At 32.8% G+C, this 23,698-nt stretch overlaps 1 protein-coding gene across 2 annotated transcripts in view; it reads left to right on the top strand.

Annotated features, from left to right (window-relative positions):
- The first annotated feature begins 1,146 nt into the window (after nucleotides 1–1,146).
- Nucleotides 1,147–23,698, top strand: part of LOC114335929 (cytochrome P450 4d8) — a 129,865-nt gene continuing 107,313 nt past the window's right edge. Inside the window, exon 1 of one of the 2 annotated variants that reach the window (XM_028286214.2) lies at nucleotides 1,147–1,300. The gene's annotated coding sequence lies outside the window, so the exon portion shown is untranslated. Of the gene's footprint in view, nucleotides 1,301–5,672; nucleotides 5,695–23,698 lie in introns of those variants that run through there. The other variant, XM_050641699.1, reaches the window with a different exon arrangement.

Here is a 23,698-nt window from a genome sequence, read left to right on the forward strand (position 1 = left end):
AACCCGGTTACTCATCGTAAATCAATCAGTTTAGCACTTAAAAATTTATACTTGGGGATTAGTACAGTTAAAATTGTTAGACAATTATACTATTAAGCAATATAATTGAAACTGTTTTCTATTTTGAAGGACAAAAAAGCGAGTTCATTAGCGGAACGTAATTCAAAATTATTCTGCAAATTACACTTGATACAATATTTGATTAAAATATCTCATTTTTGATGGTAAAAAATATATTAAATACATATTTTGTCTGGACTAAAGGTGGTAAAGGAGTCTGGTCTGGATGTTCTGGAGTTATATTGGTCTGGTCTGGAGTTATATTTTTGTTTGAATTTGACGACGGGCGATAGATAGATTAGATGGTGCCAACTTTACGTCCAGTGCAACATACAAAATGACTGTATTTAATGGAGGGTCTAGAATGGGCTGGGGAGGAATTTATTTAACAGTGAGAACAGTGAGAACAGTAAGTAGTTCTTTAAACAGGGAAAGGTACATAACCGATATTTTATCTGAGCATGTTGTACCTTTCGCTAATTACGTATATTGGTAACTATTTTTTGATAATTCACGATAATGCAAGACCTCACGTTGCACGAACTGTAACCGAATATTTATAACATGTAAATTTTCGTAATTTAAATTGATTACCGCATAGTCCAGATTTTAACACGATGGAATATTTGTAGGACATACTTGGCAGAAGACTAAGACAGGGTTTGCCACCTCCTAGAACCTTACAAGAGGTAGAAACAGTAGCTCTCGAGATTTGGAATGATATTCCAGCGATATTCTTAAAGAATAAGACTACAACATATTAAACAAAATCACTAAAATCGGACCACAGGTTTAGGAAATTCGAGACAACTAAAATAACCAATTTTTAAGGTGGTGCGTTAACTTCTTGGAGAAGTGTTTTTTACCTCAAATAATTTTGGGTAAACGATCAAGATTGATTTATTTTTTGTTAGTTATTTATTTATTTGTTACTTGTTATTTAAATTTTTATTAGGTAATTGCATAATGTTATTTAGCTTTAGCTATTTTATCTTTATTATTATTTTGTTTTTTTGGTGTCATGAAGTTCCTCTTCGACCGGACTATATACAAACCCGAGACATCAAGAGAAAGTAAAATAAATTTCAGTTTCTAAATTTGCACAGTTTGGTATAGTGAGTGCTCTGGTGTATAGACATACGTGCATATTGACATAATGAATTTATTGTTTAATGGACGTCTAAAAATATAAAGCTCATATCTAACTGCACGCGATAAATCGAACGAAAACAAAAACAAGGTAAATCTTATTTTTAATTTATGTTTTTATAAGAATATTTTTATAATGTGTAAACACTTACCATTTTACTTGAGAAGTAAACCACAATTTCAGTTGAAAATTCAATTAATTTTATATTTGGCCTTCCACTTCGGAAATCGTTATCAAAATACAAAATATTAATAAAGTAAACAAATTTTGTTTATGTTACTTGGTAAAAAATTCTGCTACCTAATAAGTAATTTAATTTTATCTGACTTATTCATATTGACAATTCAGACATACATTAAGGCCGCTACACACCTTCAGATTTAACTGCACAGTTTCAACTGAACAATCAAACTGTTCAGTTAAACCTATATGTGTAGGCAAAACTGAAAACTGTACAGTTCAACTGACAAATGAATTTAAATAGAAAAAAATTGTTCAGTTAACACTGAGCAGTTCAAACTGAAGGTACGTAGCAAAAACTGTGTAGTTGCTAGTCACTATTTGAACAACATTTTTGAAAATTCGTGTAAAATACCAGGTTTTCAAATATGTCAAAAATATTTTTCTACGGACAATAATTTTAAAGTTATTCTAAATGTTTAAAAACTACAAAATTTCAAAAATTTGGCATTAGCATTTGTATAGGTGACTATAATAAATAATTTTTTATATTTTCTTCATACATATTCATAGTAAAAGTCTTCTACTTTCATTTGACATCCGCAGAATTGCCCTATGTTCTGTCTATCTTATGCGGATCTTATGTTATTGCAAAAAAGGTGTCTGGAATAAACATATAAAATAACTTTTAAAATAATTAATGGATCGCTCTCAAATTTTGAGGGTTTTTAAAGTACCCCAGTACCCAACTTTGGGTGAAACGCCAAAGTTCTACATTACTTTTAATAAAAGTTATTAACATATAACAATTTTCACTTATTTACTAAGCGAGAAATTATCTTCTTAACTTTCAAAAATCAACATTTGGAAGCCTTTTCAATGTTCTAAAAAATCAAATTTTGTAATTTTATGTCAACTGTTCATTCTTAATAGTTATTATAGTTTTTTGGAGTAATTCTGAGCTCTTTCAGTAAATTATCGTGCGAATAATGTTTTCTTTTTAATAACCAATATTTACACCACTTTTTTTTTCTTTTTTGTTTTCTCTTTCTCAAAATGCATAATAGACCAACAATAATTGCTAGAGCATCATCCGATGAAACCATGGTGACTCTGCTTGTAACGTGTGACTTCAACCAAAAAATTATTTCAACTGATAAAACTGAACGTGTGTAGACCATATAGATGTCAGTTTTAACCGAACAGTTTGACTGTTCAGTTGAAACTGTGCAGTTAAAACACAGTTGTGCTTCAGTTACTGAAGGTGTGTAGCGGCATGTATACATTTTAAAGTAGACGACTTTAAAATGATATTGAGCAATATATTTATGAGTTGCGTTCTTGGAACGATCATTGGAAGATAGTTCATTCGATTACATGAAATAAACTTTAACTTAATAATATCCGTCAGAAAAATCATAGCATGTGATTTGTCTTTAACCACATGTAATGATGACAGTAAAATTCTCGTGTTAGTGATTCCATAGTAAATCACGAGAAAAACCAGAAAAAACCCTCATGGTACTATCCCTACATGGTAAGTATTTGGTCTTAGATTCAGTTTACTCTCAAAACTAACAACAAACTCTGATTTTACGTGTATAGAGAGTAATAGTCTAAGAGCTAGTGAACCCTCCGACTAACGGTCGTCCTGTAAGGCTAGAAATTTTTCTAGTGATAATTCATAGCACACCAAGGCTAAAAACCATGACCTGGCAGGCATCAGTGGTGCACGTGTATCTACCAGGTGAATCGAAAAGTGCAAATTTAGGGGGTAAAGTAAACTTTCTCCTGTAAGGTTTAAATTTAAGTATGTGTTTGAGTAAGTCATTTAGAAGAAATGTGTACAATGACAGGCGATTCTGAAGAGCATAAGACCTTGCCAGGCGAGGGGAAAGATTAGAGGTGTTTCCTAAAATTATTTTTTTTGCATCGAACAATTTTTTTTAAGTTTTTTGAATCATTCCAAACAGAAAAGGTCTTTAGTGATTTTTCTCTTAAGTTAATAGTTTTTGTTATATAAGCGATTAAAAATTTTGAAAATTGCGAAATCGGCCATTTTAACCCCAAATCGGACATTTAACTAAAAATTTCAATATTGCCAAGGTAGTTAGATATTCTTTAAACATTGATTGATGAAATCCCAAAGAGTTTTTTGCAATACGATATCGGAAACCCCTTTGTTTTTTAATTGTTAATCAAGCCGGCGCGACACTGTAGTATAAGTGAGGACGTTTGAGTTGGCATAAATTCATTATCTCGAGAATGGGCAAATTTCAAGAGAAATCGTCAGACAGGTCGATTTTTATTTTTAAATTAGGACTTTTTGGCATATATATGATACTAGTGACGTCATCCATCTGAGCGTGATGACGTAATCGATGATTTTTTTTAAATGAGAACAGGGGTTGTGTAATAGCTCATTTGAAAGGTTATTTAATTTTCTATTCACTAGTATAAACAAAAACATAATTATTTAGACAGGGTGTACAAAAAATTTTTTTTTATTAAATTAACTTTGATTAAATTTGACAAATAGAAGAAAAATTTTTTTGTACACCCTGTATAAATAATTCTGTTAATGCTTATATTACTGAATAGAAAATTAAAAAACCTTTTAAATGAGATATCACACAACCCCTACTCTTATTTAAAAAAATCATCGATTACGTCATCACGCCCAGATGGATGACGTCACCAGTATTATATATATATATATATATATATATATATATATATATGCCAAAAAGTCCTAATTCAAAAATAAAAATCGACCTCTCTGAGGATTTCTCTTGAAATATGCCCATTCTCGAGATAATGAATTTATGCCAACTCAAACGTCCTCACTTATACTACAGTGTCGCGCCCGCTTGATTAGCAATTAAAAAAACAAAGGGGTTTTCGATATTTTATTGCAAAAAACTCTTCGGGTTTCCATCAATCAATGTTTAAAGAATATCTACGTACCTTGGCAACATTGAAATTTTTAGATAAATGTCCGATTTAGGGTTAAAAATGGCCGATTTCGCAATTTTAAAAATTTTCAATCGCTTATATAACAAAAACTATTAACTTCACAGAGAAAAATCACTTAAGACCTTTTTTGTTTGGAATGATTCAAAAAACCTAAAAAAAATTTTTCGATACAAAAAGAATAATTTTAGGAAAAACCCCTAATCTTTCCCCTCGCCTGGCAAGGTCTTATGCTCTTCAGAATCGCCTGTCATTGTACACATTTCTTCTAAAGGACTTACTCAAACACATACTTAAATTTAAACCTTACAGGAGAAAGTTTATTTTACCCCCTAAATTTGCACTTTTCGATTCACCTGGTAGATACACGTGCACCGCTGATGCCTGCCAGGCCATGGTTTTTAGTCTTGGTGTGCTATGAATTATCACTAGACAAATTTCTAGCCTTACAGGACGACTGTTAGTCGGAGGGGTCACTAGCTCTTAGACTATAAATTAAGACGTGGACCAAGCCACATTTCTGTTCTCCAAAATCTGACAAGGATTTAACTGTACACCGTACAGTCACAAATTTCTCTGCAACCAGTCAAGGATTATTCACTTATCGTTAAAGCAGTTCAGCAGTTAATTTAAAGTTGTGTAGTACCTGTGTAGCAACTTGTTCAAGAGTTTTTTGAATCGACAAGAGTGCACATAGATATTTATTTGAAAGACTTATCGTAACTAGTAGGTACCTAAGTAATTGTAGCTCTAAAATTTTGTTTATGATTATTTTATTTCTCTTTATTTCCTAGTTGGTGTGCTCTATTTGTATTTTCTCTCTATAATAAAATATTAGTAGGTACTTTTGGATAGCCTTTTGGACACCTACTGTGTAAAAGTTCTTATATCTTGTATCTAGTAACCTATGTCGTAATACGTTAATTATGATATGCTCAAGTGATCTCAAATCCACAGAGCGTATTTGGAGCGAGTGCAGTTAATTTTAGAAACATATTTTTTGAAAGCTAAGGTTTTCCAAAATAAATTAGGTACTTCTTTGATACGCCACTGTAAATATAAAATTAGTCATATTTCCGTGTACCACAACAGGAAGCTTCCAATGCTGAATATAACATACCTTGTAGGCCCTTTGCGCTCATCGAAAAGTTTATCGGTGTGTCATGTCAAGTTACGCCGCAACGATATGTTATGTATGCCGTGCTATGTATGTACCTTTCCATAAAATTTCACAGAAAGTGTACATCAATAGGTGTAATCAGTGACTGTTCAAATGTTAGTTATCTGTGTTATGTAGTATTATCAGCTGTTTTTAGTTTTCTCATTAATTTGTAAGTACCGAAAATATCCTATAAAAATATACTATATTATTATTGTAGTCTAAGATACGATATATAAGTGGATCTGCACTGATCTGTTTAATAGATAAAATTTATCGGATATGTAATTTAGTATGTTTCTAATTAGATATACATTATTATTATAAGATTTAGCCATACGGCTCACACTCCATCTAAGGGGAAAATTGACTCATCCCAGATACCTACGGTATCAAAAAGATTGAGCTCTGGTGGGACTCTTTCCGTGTTATCGAGTCTTAGGTGACTTGGTATGCTGGAATATCTCCCAAAAATGTTTGTACACAACTAGCCGTCGAGAGTAGTACAGGTTTCTGCATGGTTTTGTAGACCAAGATGTTCATTAAATGAACAGCTTGGTCTAAATTTTAGACCAAGCTCTTTTATGTTTTCGTGGAGGTTTCTCGGAATGACTCCACTAGTAGACATTAGACATAATACTTGGTATCGTCTGAGTGTTTTTCGTTCTCCATTCTCTTTGTATTTGAATTTCTAGATCTCTGTACTTGGCGATCTTTTCGGTAAATTTAGTACGTAGATTATTGTTGTTAGGTATCGTCACATCAATTAGTGTTGTTTGTCTTGTTAATTTATTAACTAGTAATTAGTATTATACAGGGTGTCCCGAAAAGATTGGTCATAAATTATACCACAGATTCTGGGATCAAAAATAGGTTGTTTGAACCTGACTTACTTATATACAATAGTGCACAAAAAAAAAGTTACAGCCCTTTGAAGTTACAAAATGAAAATTGTTTTATTTTCATATATCGAAAACTCTTGGAAATTTTTATTGAAAATGGACATGTGGCATTCTTATGGAAGCAACATCTTAAAAAAAATTAAAGTGAAATTTGTACACCCCATAAAAATTTTATGGGGGTTTTGTTCCCTTAAACCCTCCAAAACTTTTGTGTACGTTCCAATTAAATTATTATTGTGGTACCGCTAGTTAAACACAATGTTTTTAAAACTTTTTTGCCTCTTAGTACTTTTTCGATAAGTCAGTGTTTATCGAGATATTTTGAATATTTGTCGAATCCACCACATATTTTTATATGGTTAAGTACGATTATAGAAACTTGTTATAATACATAATCTGAAAATTTATTTGTAACTTATATTTTTAGGTATATTTTGAAAAAGAAGCCACATCTCGATAAAAGGTGACTTATCAAAAAAAGACTAAGAGGCAAAAAAGTTTTAAAAACACTGTGTTTATCTAATGGTACCGCACTAATAGTTTAATTGGAACGTACACAAACATTTGGGGGGTTTAAAGGAACAAAACCCCCACAAAATTTTTATGTAAACATATTAAAAAAGAAGGCGCATCTCGATAAAAAAATGGCTTATCGAAAAAATAATAGGAGGCAAAAAAGTTTTAAAAACGTTGTGTTTAACGGTACCACAATAATGAATTAATTGGAACGTACACAAAAGTTTGGGGGTATAAGGGAACAAAACCCCCATAAAATTTTTATGGGGTGGATAAATTTCACTATAATTTTGTTTTAACATGGTCCTGCCATAAGAATGATACATGTCCATTTTCAATAAAATATCTCTAATTCTTTTCGATATATTAAAAAAAAATCGATTTTCATTTTGTAATTTCAAAGGGCTGTAACTTTTTTATGAGTACATTTGTACTGAGGTAAGTTAGGTTCAATCGAACTATTTTTGTCCCTAGAATGTGTGGTATAATTTATGACCAATCTTTTCGGGACACCCTGTATAACTAGTATTAGTATTCTATATTGTTATTATTATTATTATATAATTACTACAATTATTATAAAAAAAGGGTACCTGATAAAATTTTTGTTCTTACAATTAATTAATACTTAAAAAATTAATTTATATATAAAAAATCTAGGTCCAATACTATTTAAATGCATTGATTCTTTTGGAATCCTGAGAAAACCAATAAATATTTTTGAACAATTTAAAGGCAGAATGAAAGATTATATTATTACCTAGGGCCAAAAGTCCCTTAGAATAAACAAAAAGCTTCTTTTAAATAAAATATTTGAAATTAAAAATCACACTAAATTTTCTTTTTTTTTTTGACCCCTGTAACTTATTAAAATAAACATTATAGAAGTTTTCACGCGACTTTCGGCTCTCGGTAATCTTTCATTCGGCGTTTAAATTTTTCAAAAATACTTACGAGTTTTCGCAGAATTCGAAAAAAAATAAACGCATTTAAATAGCATTGGACCAATAAGTTGATCGTGTTTGAGTTATAAACAATTTATCGCCTTAAAACTAAAAAAATAACGAAAGATAACGATTTTCAAGGCTCAAAAACATAAATTGTATTAAAATCCCATAAGAAAAAAACTTACTCAAGAAAATATTTTAATGACGTTCAAGAATTGTTCAAGAATCTGAAAAATGTGTTTTAACGATTAGGTGCATCTAATAAAATAATGAGCACAAAGAAAAGTCACATGGTTCGACGAGAAGTTAGATATTTACTTTAATTGTATTCAACACTGTTACCTATAGATGATCTTAAAAGTTAAAGCTTCAAAGACAAACACGAAATTATACGTGTTTTCTGTTTCCGTGCATATTATCAACGATGAGGATTTGTTAATATTGCTAAAAGTTTAACAATACTAAATGAGCAAAATATAGATAGGTAATGATAAGATTCAAAAGGCTTGCTTCTTCTTCTTTAAATGCTTTCTCCCAATCGAAGGTTGGATATTATCATCACTATTTTTACTATATCTACCGCGGCTCTGAAGAATTATACCGTTTCCAGGTCCACCGAAAGTCAAGATATTATTACAGTTCCTGAAGGTGTCTACATAGCTTATTGTATCTCCCAAGACAACATGACCAAAGGAATATCTTCAGTGTCTAACAAAAAGTTCGGTCGATTGGATGATTTAAAAATCAACAGCCTAGAGTTGCTAAACTTCACCGTTTAGCAGTTGGTCTTCGATCGTTGTTACACTTTGTGACGAAGAGATCTTCTACTAAAATTGAACATATGGCGACAACTGGTGCAGAGCTGGAAATCCCTGTCAACAATAACAAACACCGGGAATTTCTGAGCGGAACAGCCAGGACTAAAAGGGAAAAGTGAGGCGAAATCTGCTCCTGCAATAGTCCAGGGTAATAAGGTTTTTTCATGACAATTCAACTGCCAGGGTACTGATTGTACTTTCCTGATAAAATTGGTGTATGTGAAATATACAAAACGAGAAAAATAGATATTTATCTAGAAAAACACAAATTATGAACTGAAATATTATTGTAACCTGATTACTGAACGAATACACAGAATTAATAGTAAAAGTAATTATATTGTTTTATTTTATTCATTATACAGTACGAAAAATGAAAGAATACCCATGAACGAACATATAAAACACGCTGTATTTTCCTGTCACCGTGTCATACAAAAAATTGGCCAGCGCAAGTACATGTAATAACTATTATTACATGAACTTGCGCTGGGCAATTTTCTTTGTGACACGGTGACAGGAAAATACAGCGTGTTTTATATGTTCGTTCATGGGTATTCTTTCATTTTTCCGGTCAGAAAGGAGGAAGACCTAACCCTTCGGTCCAAACCTAACTTGCGGGTATTAGAGTGAGAGAACCGCAGGAGGTATTTGACCGCTGCGCGCAATCACAACCCACCCTGTACATAATTTTAATATTTAATATATAAATTCGTGCCACTGGGTGACTGCTTACGCAAGAGGCCATTGACAAAAAGACGAAGTTGATGTGAAATTTAGAGGTTACCTCTGTTGTTATTAGCTGTGAGCATTATACTATAAATAGATTCATAATAATATATCGTCATGTCGGCCCGAACCTAAAGTCCGATACGTAGATTATAAATATATTTTATTAACGAGGGGAGGGGCCTCCTTTATTCAGATGGACTTATCCAAGTTTTTTATGTATTTTGACCCGTAGAACGCGAATTTTCTGGGTAACAGTTGATCCAGATGTCGATAAGATTGTTATAAACAAAGAACTTGAGGAATTACCTAACAGCGATTTCTCGCAAAACAAAACATTTTTTTGTATTTTTTGGGTCATTCTAAGCAAAAAATGTTCTTATAAGTTTTTCCGTAGGATGCATAGTTTTCGAGATAAACGCGGTTGAACTTAAAAAAAATCGAAAAATTGCAATTTTTGAATCCGAATAACATTCGATTTAAAAAGAAAATGGCAATTCTGCTTATCGTATTTGAAAGTTCAAGTCAAATTATATCGGTTTTGATTCTTTGCATTGCTAAAAATTTATTTTTTTATTGTTAAACAAAGCTATAAACACATAGTGTTTGAGTGATATTTTCAATGATCTCCCATTTAAAATCGAACGAGTAAGTAGGTAAAAGTATAAGCGAGTCAATTTCTACGTAGCATGCGTTAAAACGCATGTATTGTCCACGGGAAGCACTATGTGTTTATGGCTTAGTTTAACAATAAAAAAATAAATTTTTAGCAATGCAAGTAATCAAAACCGATATAAATTGACTTGAACTTTCAAATACGGTAAGCAGAATTACGGGAGTGCATATATAGTCCTGTCGCCAGTGGGGGTACAACGGCCTCCTTAATTCAGATGGACTTACCCAAGTTTTTTTATGTATTTTGACCCGTAGAACACGAATTTTTTGGGTAACAGTCGATCCGGATGTCGATAAGATTGTTATAAACAGAGAACTTGAGGAATCACATAACAGCGATTTTTCGCAAAACAGAACATTGTTTTGTATTTTTTGGGTCATTCTAAGCAAAAAATGTTTTTACCAGTTTTTTCGTAGGATGCATAGTTTTCGACATAAACGCGGTTAAACTTTAAAAAATCGAAAAATTGCAATTTTTGAACCCGAATAACTTTTGATTGAAAAATAAAATAGCAATTCTGCTTACCGCATTTGAAAGTTCAAGTCAAATTCTATCGGTTTTGATTACCTTTATTGCTAAAAATTAATTTTTTTATTGTTTAAAATAGCTATAAACACATAGTGATTGAATGATGTTTTCAATGCATTTCCCATTTGAAATCGAACGAGTAGGCGCGCATACAGATATTTTCTACGTAGATTACGTACATTAAAACGCATGCATTGGGCACGGGAAACACTATCGCTGTTATGTAATTCCTCAAGTTCTTTGTTTATAACAAACTTATCGACATCCGGATCAACTGTTACCCAAAAAATTCTTGTTCTACGGGTCAAATTACATAAAAAAACTTGGGTAAGTCCATCTGAATAAAGGAGGCCGTTGTACCCCCCCTGGCGACAGGACTAATAGATTTTCACTTCGGAAAAAATCAAACAAGATAGAACTTTTTGTAATTTCATTAAGAAATGTTTAATAAATAACATATCAAAAAGTTCTACTCGAGAAGTGGGTGCTCCATTTTTTATTAAACAAATGAACGACGAAATTAGATGTTTTTTTAAATAACTGCGAAAATATAAATTTTAGAAAAAAACTGATTTGACCATTGAAAAATTCAGAATATTTTACAAAACAATCTTATATAAAAAATTTTCTAAAATTAAATCTGTATCTTCTATAATTTTTAATTTATAACGCTAAAGTCACCCTTCTCACAAACATTGGTAAAATTGGCTGTAAACTAGCTTTCGGGGAAGTGCACGGTTGAGTTATTTTAATGTAATTCTTTAACTAATGGATCAAATAAAATTTTACAAATTGAAAATGAAAGCAATGAAAGAAGAATAATTAAGCTATCTTATGGTTATAATAAAAAGAAATAAAATATATGGGCATAAGTACGGTGTGGGCGGAAATTGAGCCTTACATGAATTTTGTTTAAAAATTATTTAAAAATGTGTAACTAATACAATTTTTCTTATAAAGCTCTCAATTTTCTACAACTTACCTTTCAAACATCTTACTAAATGACGTTTTATTCAAAAAAATCTCAAAAATTTAATTCAAATTACCACAACTTTAAGATGGTATTACTCAAGTTTGAACATATCTATTACAGTTTTATAAGTGCTTTTTTAAAGCTTAGGATGCAGTCTTTAAAATGCACTAAACTAATTTACTTTAGAAATGAAATAAACTATTTCTTTTTGAGAAAATTAAGAAAGATAACAAAAATGTAATACAAAAACCGAAAATTACCAGCTAAAATAATGTTTATACAAAGTGATCAAAACTTTTTTCTGTAAAACTTACTTAAAATACATTTAATAATAAGCTTCAACAATAATAAATGTTCAGCAAAAAAATTTTTTTAGCTCTTATACAGTATGTCTGCGTAACTTGGAACCTATTGATAACTAAAGCTCGGGTTTATCTTCTTCTTCTTCTTCTTGACTGGCTTTACAACTCGGGGTGAGTCTTCGCCGCTGCCACTATGGCCCTCCATCGTCTGCGAACTTGCGCTTCGATTTGCCATTCTTCTTCTTCAGGTGCCGTCCTCGTTCCGAAGTTTGGCTATCATCAAGGCTATGCGTATTTTTGATACCGTAGATCTAAATAATTGGCAGCTGCTGCACTTGTACCAATCTCTTAAATTCTTCAACCATGAATGTTTTCTTCTGCCAATGGATCTTTTACCTATTATTTTTCCCTGAATAATTAATTGTAGTAGCTGGTACTTTTGTCCCCTCATTATATGTCCCAAGTATTGCAGTTTGCGCTTTTTAATAGTAAGCGCAAGTTCTTTTTCTTTCTGCATCCTTCGCAACACTTCCATGTTTGTCACTCTCTCTGTCCACGATATTCTCAGTATCCTGCGGTACATCCACATCTCGAATGCTTCTATTTTCCTTGTATCGATCTTTTTCAGTGTCCAAGCTTCCATTCCATAGAAAAGAACTGACAGCACGTAACATCTCATGAGGCGGATTTTAAGATTTAAACTTAGCTCTCTTCCGCATAAAACTGTTTTCATTTTGGTAAAAGTAGCTCTAGCTTTTTCTATTCTGATCTTGATTTCTTCAGAGTTGTCGTTGTTTTCATTAATAACAGTTCCCAGGTAATTATATTTTCTAACACGCTCAATTCTTTGATCATGTACGGTTATGTCAGAAAAATTTTGTGGAGATTTCGACACCATCATTATTTTTGTTTTTTTGATGTTAAGTGATAAACCGAACTTTTCGCTGCACTCTACTATTCTGTTTATCAGTGTTTGGAGATCTTCCAGGGTGTCTGCTATTAATACTGTGTCATCAGCGTATCTCAAATTGTTTATTAAAGTGCCATTTATTTTAACCCCTATATCTTGGTCAGCAAGGGCTCTGTTTATAATATCTTCTGAATATAAGTTAAACAAGGTTGGTGAAAGTATGCATCCCTGCCTTACGCCTTTTTTGATCTCGAGTTCCTCGGTTGTTTCCCGTTCTGCTCTAATATTCGCCTTCTGGTTATAGTAAATATTGAAGATAATTCTGACGTCCCTTTTATCCAAGTTTTTCTCTACCAACAGTCTCATCAGGTGTTCGTGGCGAACTTTATCGAACGCCTTGTTGTAGTCAATAAAGCACATATATATATATATCCTGGTTAACATCCAGGCATCTTTGGCACATGATATTAAGTGCAAATAGTGCTTCCCTTGTTCCAAGCCCGTTTCGAAACCCGAACTGAGTATCACTGATGTCAGCGTCTAGTTTTTTGTGAATTCTTGTATGTATCACTTTAAGAAATACTTTTAGTGTGTGTCCCATTAAGCTTATTGTGCGATGGTCGGTGCACAGTTTTGCGTTTGTTTTCTTTGGAATAGTTACAAAAGTTGACAGAAGCCATTCCTTAGGTATTTCTCCTGTTTTATAAATGCAGTTAAAGAGGTCAACCAAAACATTTACTGTTTCATCTTCCACAAGCTTAAGAAGTTCCGATGGAAGTCCATCTGGACCCGGTGATTTGCCATTTTTCATTGTTTTTATAGCATATAGTATTTCTTCTTTAGAGATTTTTGGTCCTTCCTCACCTTGTATGTTACCAATATCATGATCCTCTCTTTCATCGGCAAAGAGTTCTTCTATATAATTCTTCCAGGTTGTAAGCTTTTCTTGTAGGTCAGTTATTATTTGTCCATTTGCGTTGTATAGCACATTGGGATGCTTCCTTTTTTGTATACCTGCCAATTCTTTTACCTTTTTATGTAGGTTAAACGTGTCATGTTTTAATTGCAGTTCTTCAATTTCTTCACATTTTCTTTTGTAAAAGTTTTCTTTCGCTGACCTTATTTCATCTCTAATTTGCTTGTGTATCTCGTTGTATTTTTGTTTGCATTTTCCCTTAAACTGTCTTCGTTCCTCCATGAGACTTAAAATTTTCTCTGTCATCCATTCTTGTCTTTTTGTCGTATTTCCTCTGCTAAGGATATTCTGAGCGGGTTTTATTAGGGCTTCTTTTAAGTCTTGCCACTTGTTTTCTACGTGCGTGTTTGGTTCCTTTGTAGACAACATTCTTAGGTTACCGTTTATCTGTTGCTTTAATTCTTCTTTGATTTTTGAGTTCTGTAAGCGGCTGGTATCTATGTAATCTGGTTTTACCCTTTGTGAAGGTTTCTTAAGTTTAATGCTTACACGCGCTATCAAGGGATTGTGGTCCGAGGAAACATCTGCGCCTGGGTACGCCTTAACCGATTTTATGCCGTTTTTGTATCTTTCATTTATCAACACAAAGTCTATTTGATTTCTAACTATTTTCTGTGCGTTATGTTGAGGTGATGTCCACGTATAAAGCCTTCTTTTGGGGAGTTTAAAAAATGTGTTTGAAATAATCATATCGTTTTCTTGGCAGAACTGTAACATTCGGTCTCCTCTCTCGTTCCTTAACCCGAGACCATAATTTCCTACATATTTGCCGCTTTTTCCTTCCCCAATTTTGGAATTAAAATCACCAAGGATAATTGTGACGTCTCTTGGCTTTATAGATTTTAGAACATGGTTAATTTGTTCATAGAATTCCTCAACCTCTTCATCTGATTTTTCTGCAGTAGGAGCATAGACCTGTATGATATTAAGATTTACAGTTTTTGTATGAAGTTGAAGGAATATTACTCTATCAGACACTGGTGTAAAGTTAATAACAGACTGCATAATTTTTTTTGATACAACAATTGCTACTCCATATCTGTGGTGTGGGTCATTATTTCCTGAAAAATATATCATTCCGTTGTTTGTCGCGAAGCTGCCTGAACTCGACCACCTTGTATCGCTGATACCTAAAATATCGATATTTAACCTTTGCATCTCTTGTATAATATTGTTCATTTTTCCAGGTTCATACATACTTCTGACGTTCCACGTACCAATATTTATTGCATCTTTAAAACAGGGATTTCGCCGGGTTACGACCTGAGAGGCCCTGTTGTCATGAGAATTACCTCTCCTGCCGGATCTTGTTTTCCGATGTCCATGATCAGTACCAGAATTTATTGTACGTTGTACAGCCATGATGATTGTACTAGAGATATCCAATTGGATCTTTAATACAGTGGTTTCTCCTTGCCTTCTGTATCCTTATGCCGTTGATCATTTACTTGATTCATTCGCCTTTGGTGCCAATTTCTTAGCGCCAGGACAAAAGAGTGCCCTTCCACTTACCAACTCATCCGCCCGAAGCCGTTGGTCAGTAAGTGTGGGATTGCTTATACCGGCAATCGCTCGGTGGAGTTTTCGCCATATCTGACTACCCTCACTTAGTTTAGCCTGCAGACCAATGCAGTTGCCCGGGGTGTGGCACGTGGAGCCATAAGTGAGAGTTAGTTGTCTTATGAGGACCAGTTATCAAGAACCATCTCCCGTCTATGACGCTCGATGTGGTCGTTCCGATAAAAGGTGCTACCTCTATAACACAACTTTACACCCATTTGCCATTGTTGTACCCCAATCCTAGATAGATCGGTTTCAACATCATCCTTCCATCTTTTTCTGGGACGGCCCACTGATCTTCTACCGTCTGGTCTCTCGAAGAACACTGTCTTTATCACTCTGTCTTCCTCTGATCTTACTACATGACCTGCCCATCTTATCCGATTAGCTTTTATATGTCTGACGATGTTTTCAGTACCATATAGAGTCACCAATTCAGCATTGCGGCGCTTTCTCCACTCTCCTGTCAATTCATCCCTTTGAGGACCAAATATCATTCTAAGGACTTTCCTTTCAAATATCAGCAATTTAGTTATTTCTCGCTGATGTAGAGTCCATGTTTCACTCCCATATGTAACAACTGGGCGAATAATTGACATGTACAGTCTTAATTTAGATTGTCTTTTCAGCAGCTTAGATCTTAATAATGATGGTAGGGAGTTTAATGCTCTATTTCCCGCAGCTATTCTTGCTGAGACCTCTTTTTCTATGTGATTGTCCTCTGTGATTACTGCTCCCAGATATTTAAACTCTTTTACTACTTCAAAGTTGTGGTCATTAATAGTTACGTTCTGCCTAACTCTTGGTCTTGGATTTTTGGTCACCAGCATATATTTCGTCTTCTCTTCATTTATTCGAAGGCCCAGGTTACCTGTTTCCTCCTCGAGCTGTGAAAACACCTCTCTTACGTCTCTTGTAGAATGAGCGACTGCATCTAGATCATCGGCAAAGGCCAACAATAGTTTTGATCCTCGATTTGAGAATCCCCCTGTTAGTTCAGACGATATTTTACTTATTGCGTATTCTAAAACCAAATTGAATAGCAATGGTGATAAAGGGTCTCCTTGTCTAAGCCCTGATGTTATACTAAATGGCATCGATGTTCTGTTTCCTATCTTTACCTGTGCATATGAGTCTGCCACGCACATTTGAGTGAGCTACACTAATTTTCTTGGTATTCCCATTTCTAGCATTGCTAGCCATAGTCTGCTTTTTTTTAGGCTTTATAGGCAACAAAAATTGAAGAAAAAGGCGCCTATATAAGCAAAGATTTTTATTAAAAAAGGCAGGAATATTAACATTTAGGCAAAATATAGGCAATAAAAGAATATAACTTATTATTTATTGTACAAAGTGAATTAACGTAATATTAACTTAAGGCAGGTATATTTACACATTAGTATAAATAAACTAGTAACTAAATAACTGTTAATTAATAATTAAACATTGTAACCACTTAAAATTTTATCATTAATAGAAACAACTAAATGTTTTTCAATATTTTCGGTCTTAAAACTATGTCTTCGATCACTTAAAATTAATTTGTACATTGAAAACGAACGTTCGACATCGACAGATGTAATTGGAGCATATTTCAGAGCGGATAATAAATCTGGCATAATTTGTAATTCCTCGGAAAATGTCCCATTCAAAATTTTAGCAACATTAGATAAAAACGAAAAACCTTCATTCTTGTCGAAAACATATTTCATTTTTTTTTAAATTAATTGAGCGTTACTTCCAGGTGCCGATTTAATTTTCGTCTTTAAATTATCTATTAATTTTACTGACTAACATAAATTTATCTCTTGTTTTTCTAATAAGGTAATTGTGGTAACTATTAATTTATAATTGTCATTGATATAAGCGAGTTCCTGTTTCAATTTGGGATTTTTTAATATTTTTTTTGCTTCTCGAATGGCTTCGGAAATATCATTATCAAATTCTGACATAACTAATTCTATTTCATTGCAGTGTTCAAAGTAAAAAAAACTGCTTCGAGCCAGGTTCCCCACCTTGTAATTACTGGTTTAGGTGGCAAAGGGACACCGGGAAGTCTTTCTTTATATATTTGCACCCTCAACGGAGCCTTTACAAAAACTTTTTTCCTAAAATTTATAAAATTATTTACCAACGGAAACAAATTTCTTATTTCTTCAGCAATTCTATTTACCCCGTGGGCTACACAAGTGCAATGAATTAAATTAAGATAAAAAATCTTTAAATTAACAGCAGCTTTTAACATATATGCCGCAGCATCTGAAAGCATTAAAACAATTTTATTCACTGGTATAGGGTTGGGTAAAAAGAGGTTTTTTAAACTATCTTATATAAATCGACTTATTGTTAAATTGTTTGTTTTTTCCAATTCTTTAACGGCAACTAAATAAGGTTTTCTCGCAAAGTTTTCGTTCAAAATTCCAATCATTAAATTAGCTATACACCTGCCGCATACATCTGTCGTTTCATCCACGATAATATACAAAAAATTACCCTCTAACTCCCGCTTAATTTTTGAAATACATTCCACATAACATTTTTCCACAGTATGTTTTCTCAATGTACTCTCGTCCGGTAAGGATTTATTAAGATATTTTTCGAAAAAGCATTTAAAACTAGGGTTATTAACTTTATATAGAGGAATGTTGGATGCAATCATCATCTGGCATAAATCAAATTTAAATGCGTCTTCCTCCTTTTTTTTGAACTGCTTAAACTATCCCGCAGAGATATTTGGGCTAACTTAGAGGAATTTAATTTTTCCAAATTACGTTTATGAAGTGGGGTTCCACAATGCTGGTCAATAAAGTACTTTTTTCTACTTGAAATCTGAGAATTAAAAAAAAAAAATTAGAATTCTAAAACCGCTTTAGAATTTAGTTATGTTGTGGGACGAGAAAAAAAGAGAGAAAATAAAACTTACCGATTTGCCGCATGGTTTACAAAATGCTCCATCTCCTTCTAGAGAAAGTTCCGAATAAGGTGCGATCCATAGCCTTAATTTAGATGTCATCTTTTCACACAAATTCTAAAACGTTTTAAAACGTGTTCTTTGCTTTTCGGTATACGCAACAAAACTAAACTAGGATATAGCAATTTGTGACTAAACTCTGATACAGTAACCGACTGTACAACTGATAATAAACTAATAAAGCTTAGGGATTTCCAAATAGTTAACCCTCAAGTCTCGATCAGGTACATTTTCCTAGAAATCTGTTATATAAAAAAACCATTGATATTTTATTATTGACCCAAAATTTTATTATAGAATGGTTTAGTAATAGAATAATATCATGGGTAGTACCATGAAATTTTAAAAAAGGCACCAATAGGCGGAATTTACGAAAAAAGGCAAAAAGTGTAAAAAACAATTATAATAGGCAAAATAGGCAAAAAAAGGCGTTTTGCCTATAATCCGAGCTTTATTGAAAACTTTTTTATTATCAGTTTTATGAAAAAAAAGTTATTCTTTATAAAATACTCTGCATCATATATAATCTAAGATGCCATCATCAAATATCAAATTTAATTAATTTTATACGAGGTATGTCAAAAAATATGAATTTCACTTAAGAGTAAAGTACCTTTACATTTCACAATATCGAAAATTATTATTAGGAATACTACTAATTTTGCAATTCATTTGTTTAATAAAAAATTAGAAAATCACCCTCTTTTGCAATAGGTAGAACTTTTTGATAGGTATGTTGTTTATGGTAGGGGAGGAAAGTATACTAATTGTGCAGTCACTCGAGCGCTTTGGGGACCTATTGGGTTGTGAAGAGTAGGTTCTAAAACCAAAAAAAGTTAAGTAAAGTTTTCCATTTTAGTGGGGACTTGCCCATTTTTAATTTAATTTTCCATTTCCAACAATCGTTTTTTTAGATTATAGCGCCTTCTATCCATAACTCGAAAAAATATCTCGAATAAAAGTTACTTATTTTTATGTAAGGAATCTAAATCTGCAATAAAAAATGGAGCCCCTATTTAAGATTTTAAAGCAACCCCTTACCCACCTCGGTGGGGGCCGTGTTTGGTGCCATTCGATAGAATTTTCAAAAATATTGAATAAGTTTTTCGATCTGATGTTCATTTCGCGAAACATCGCGGAATTCGTATTTAAAATATTAAATTTACCTCCCAACCCTCTCCGGGGAAGTCGTGTTTGGTATCATTCGATAGATTTTTGAAAAATAATAAATACATATTTTTAATTTTTCGATCTCTCATTCACTTCGCAAAATATTCGCTTTTCTCTTGTAAAACTTTGGGACTCACCCATTTCCTTACGCCCCGCTCAAATCGTCAGATTTTTGAAATATACACAGTTTTGCATGTATTTAACTTACCTTATCTTTACCCGGGAGTAGTCACGCTCACTTCTGTAACGTCGCGCGTCGATAGTCGCTTGTGAGATTCTATCTCAAAATACGAATTTAAAACAAATTTTTATTTTGTACTATTTTTATTTTTATATTGAAAATATATATTTCTAACAATTTTATTTAAAAAAACCTGTGTTAACGGCCACCTGCCAACATCGGCCACGTGTCCTAACGGCCAGTTTAAAAATTTCACAAACCAATTATATGTAGACTACAAAAACTGGCAATACCGTCCACCTTTCTATATCGGAAAATAGTTCTTTCATTTTTAGTGGCCGTTACTGACAAATTTTACTGTACATATTACGAAAAAGGATGAAATGTGAGATTCTATGTAACGGCGCGACTACTCGCGGGTTAAAGCTTTTTTGGCTCTCCCCAAAGCCATAAATTCCACAAAGAGAAGAAGAAGAAAAAAAAATTCCTACGCATTACTACACCCTTCCTCGAGGCACTTACGAAATTTTTTCAAAATTGCAAAATTTTTCATCAAGTTATCGCGAAAAAGGATAAAAATTGAGATTCTATCTCACCGCGCGACTACTCGCGGGTCTGACGATTTCAAGTTTTTCTAAGGATAGATTTTTTTTTCGGCTCCCCCTTAACGAACTCCCCTGCATTTAGAGCCAATATATGAGACAGGTACATTTTCAGGGTATAAGGTTTCTCCCCATGTAATAATCTGACGCGCTCGAGTAACTGCAAAAATCCCCTCTTCATTATTATACATTTCTTGATATTATATTGAATAAAATTATAAAGAGTTCTTTCTTGTTTAATATTTTCCTTAAGTAAGAAGCTCCATTTACTCCACTATTTATAGTAATTAAATACCTGTTTATATAGAGATATTACCATAACCACGCTACTGAACCCTTTATCAAGAGGACTTGGACCACGGTCATTAAGATAATGTAAACTTATAAAAAGACATTTTAGTTAGTAAACAGGCATTCATGTTTTAGTCATCATTTACTTTTCATTGTATCAAAGTTAATATTTTGTTGTAAAAGTTTTATTTTGTATTAATAAATAAAAGTAATTTTTTAAAAAGTGCTTTGTGATCAAGAAAACATCATTGGCGCTGCGAACAGGATAGTCTGCACAGAATCTCCCGCAATTCCTGGTCAATCTCAATTGTTTAGCAGAGTATCCACCTGTTAGAGAAGAACAACAGATGTTATCAACTGCGATCATCATACTGTAAGTCTTTCCTTTTTTTCACATTTTCCTTATCACTTATGAGCACATATTTTGATACGGTCGAAGAAATTAACGCAATTCTCTCTCAGCCACCTTCAAATAATTTTCGCGACAGAAGTCCTATTAGTAGATCTGAAAGAACAATGCCCATTACCAATGCCGACATTTCTAGCCTCTGTGCTACGCTTCCAGAATTTACTGCTGGACAAAATCTTTCTACTTTTATTAAATCCGTAGATAATCTATTAATATTTTTGCAACAACAGAATACTACTGCACCGCAAGAATTTATTATTAACGCTCACATTTTATCAAGTATTAAAGGTGAACCACGAGATTATCTAATGCCCGGTTGCACCAACAGATCTTAAGCTTAAGTCGAGAATATCATAAGAATTAATATAATATAATTATAATATATTACAATAAGAATACCATAATATAATAATAGATATAATTGATAATAAGGTAAGAATCGAAAATTATGGTGCAGCGTAAGTGATACTCAAGGAGGCCCTATATATAAGTAGAGCTTAGCTAAGTGGAGCTTAAGATCTGGTGGTGCAACCAGGCATAAATTACTCCAATAAAACTAACTGGACAGATGTACGTCCAGCTTTACTTACGAAATACGGCGACAGGAGATCTGAAGAGATCCTTGTTACCCAATTAACAACAACGGTACAAAAAGCTTCTGAAAGTTATGACGACTATCACCATCGAATCATAGATAATTTAAACGATTTATTACAGCATATATCGCTACATAATACTCCAGAAAATTTAAATTTTAAAACCCCTTACTTTAGAAAATTAGCACTAAAAACCTTTTGTACTGGTCTTAACAATCCTTACTGCGAACACCTGTCGCATTTTCAGTTAGATTCGTTAGACGAGGCCCTACAAAAATGTATAGCTTTAGACAATCATAAAAATCAAGTATCTTATATGAATTTCTTAAAATCCCAACAAAAAACGGAAAAGCCAAAAACAAATAATTCTTTTCCAACCGCGTTCAAATCAAATTTTAACGCTAGAGCCCCAAATAATTTTAGTAATAATCAACTTAGACCTTATGCACAAAATATTTCTAATTTTAGTAACCAAAGAAATCAATTTATTCCACAAAATCCAAATTTTCATAATGTAAGACCTGTCTTTAATCAAAACAATTCAAGACCCGTCTTCACTCAGAATAATTCAAGACCTGCTTTTACTTCGAATAATTCTAATAATTATAGGAATAATTTCGCTAATAATAGAACCCCTTATAGAAGCCCTATGCTAAGACACCAACAAATTAATACCCCTACGCCTATGAGTGGTGTGCAATCTATAAATACGGAAACGAGACCTATGACAATTTCAACACAAAATTTTAATGTAGAAACAGATTATTATAACGAGCCGCATACACAACATAATAATGTAGACGAAGAATTTACAGACAATTCAGTGTCTGATGAACCTTCAGAATACGTCGAGCAAAATTTTCACGACCTCGCATTAGACGAACACCCCCCTCCTCTGTAGTATTAAATAATCTACGAAGTTATCCAAAACTTCCATTTTTCATCCTACCAAAAAGTCGACTTAAGGTATTAATCGACACTGGAGGATCGGATACAATTATTACGCCCAATGCCGCAAAATATTTTAATCCACAACATGTTTATAAAAAAGATTTCACTTTAACTTCCATGAAACAGACAACTAAACACTTATTAAACATAAAAACAAATTTACTTAAGGAAATTAAAATTAATGACTTCATCGATGCACGTATTGCAGATTGGAGCCATGATTTTGACATATTATTAGGAAATCACGATTTAGAAAAATTTCAAGCGATATTAAATTATAAATCAAAAAATTTAACATTTAATTTATTTAGAATAAGTATACCATTTCAAACTCTATTTAATAAGATCCCAGTAAGTATTTTAAACGGAGAAATATTACTACCTGAAACGAAATTAAATAATTTAGTAATACCTGAGTCAATTCATTCGGTAACAAACGGATTTTTAAATAACGTTTCGTTAGATGAACCGATTCAAATTGATCCTATACAAGTAGAACCCATCAATGATTACGATTTGCATTCTAACCTACCGTCGAACTTTGACCCAAATAAAATTCGCACCCAACATTTAAACGAAGAAGAAAAGCAAAAAATTCTAAATCTTTGTCATAAATATAAAGATATTTTTTATGATGAAAAAACAAACTTAAGTTTCACTTCAGCTATAAAACACGAAATACGAACAAAAGACGAAAACCGTATTTATGCACGTAGTTTTAGACATCCTAAAAGTATGCAAGAAGAGATAACTAGACAAATAAATAAATTATTAGAAAATAAAATTATTCGCCCCAGTAAATCCCCATTTTCTGCGCCAGTGTGGGTAGTCCCCAAAAAAGCAGACGCTTCCGGAAAGCGAAAATTTAGAATGGTTATAGATTATAGAAAACTCAACGAAAACACAATAGAAGATAAATACCCACTTCCGAGAATAGACGAGATTCTCGACAATCTAGGTAAAGCTACTTATTTCACGACACTCGATCTTGCCCAAGGATTTCATCAAATTGAAATGCACCCCTCTTCAATTGAAAAAACTGCCTTTACTGTCCCCCATGGACATTTTGAATTCCTTAGATTACCATTTGGTCTGAAAAACAGCCCATCAACCTTTTCTAAATTAATGGACAATATTTTACGACCTTTTCTATACAAATATTGTTTCG

This window comes from Diabrotica virgifera, chromosome 1 (assembly GCF_917563875.1).
Source record: "Diabrotica virgifera virgifera chromosome 1, PGI_DIABVI_V3a".
In the NCBI taxonomy this organism is placed as follows: Eukaryota; Metazoa; Arthropoda; class Insecta; order Coleoptera; family Chrysomelidae; genus Diabrotica; species Diabrotica virgifera.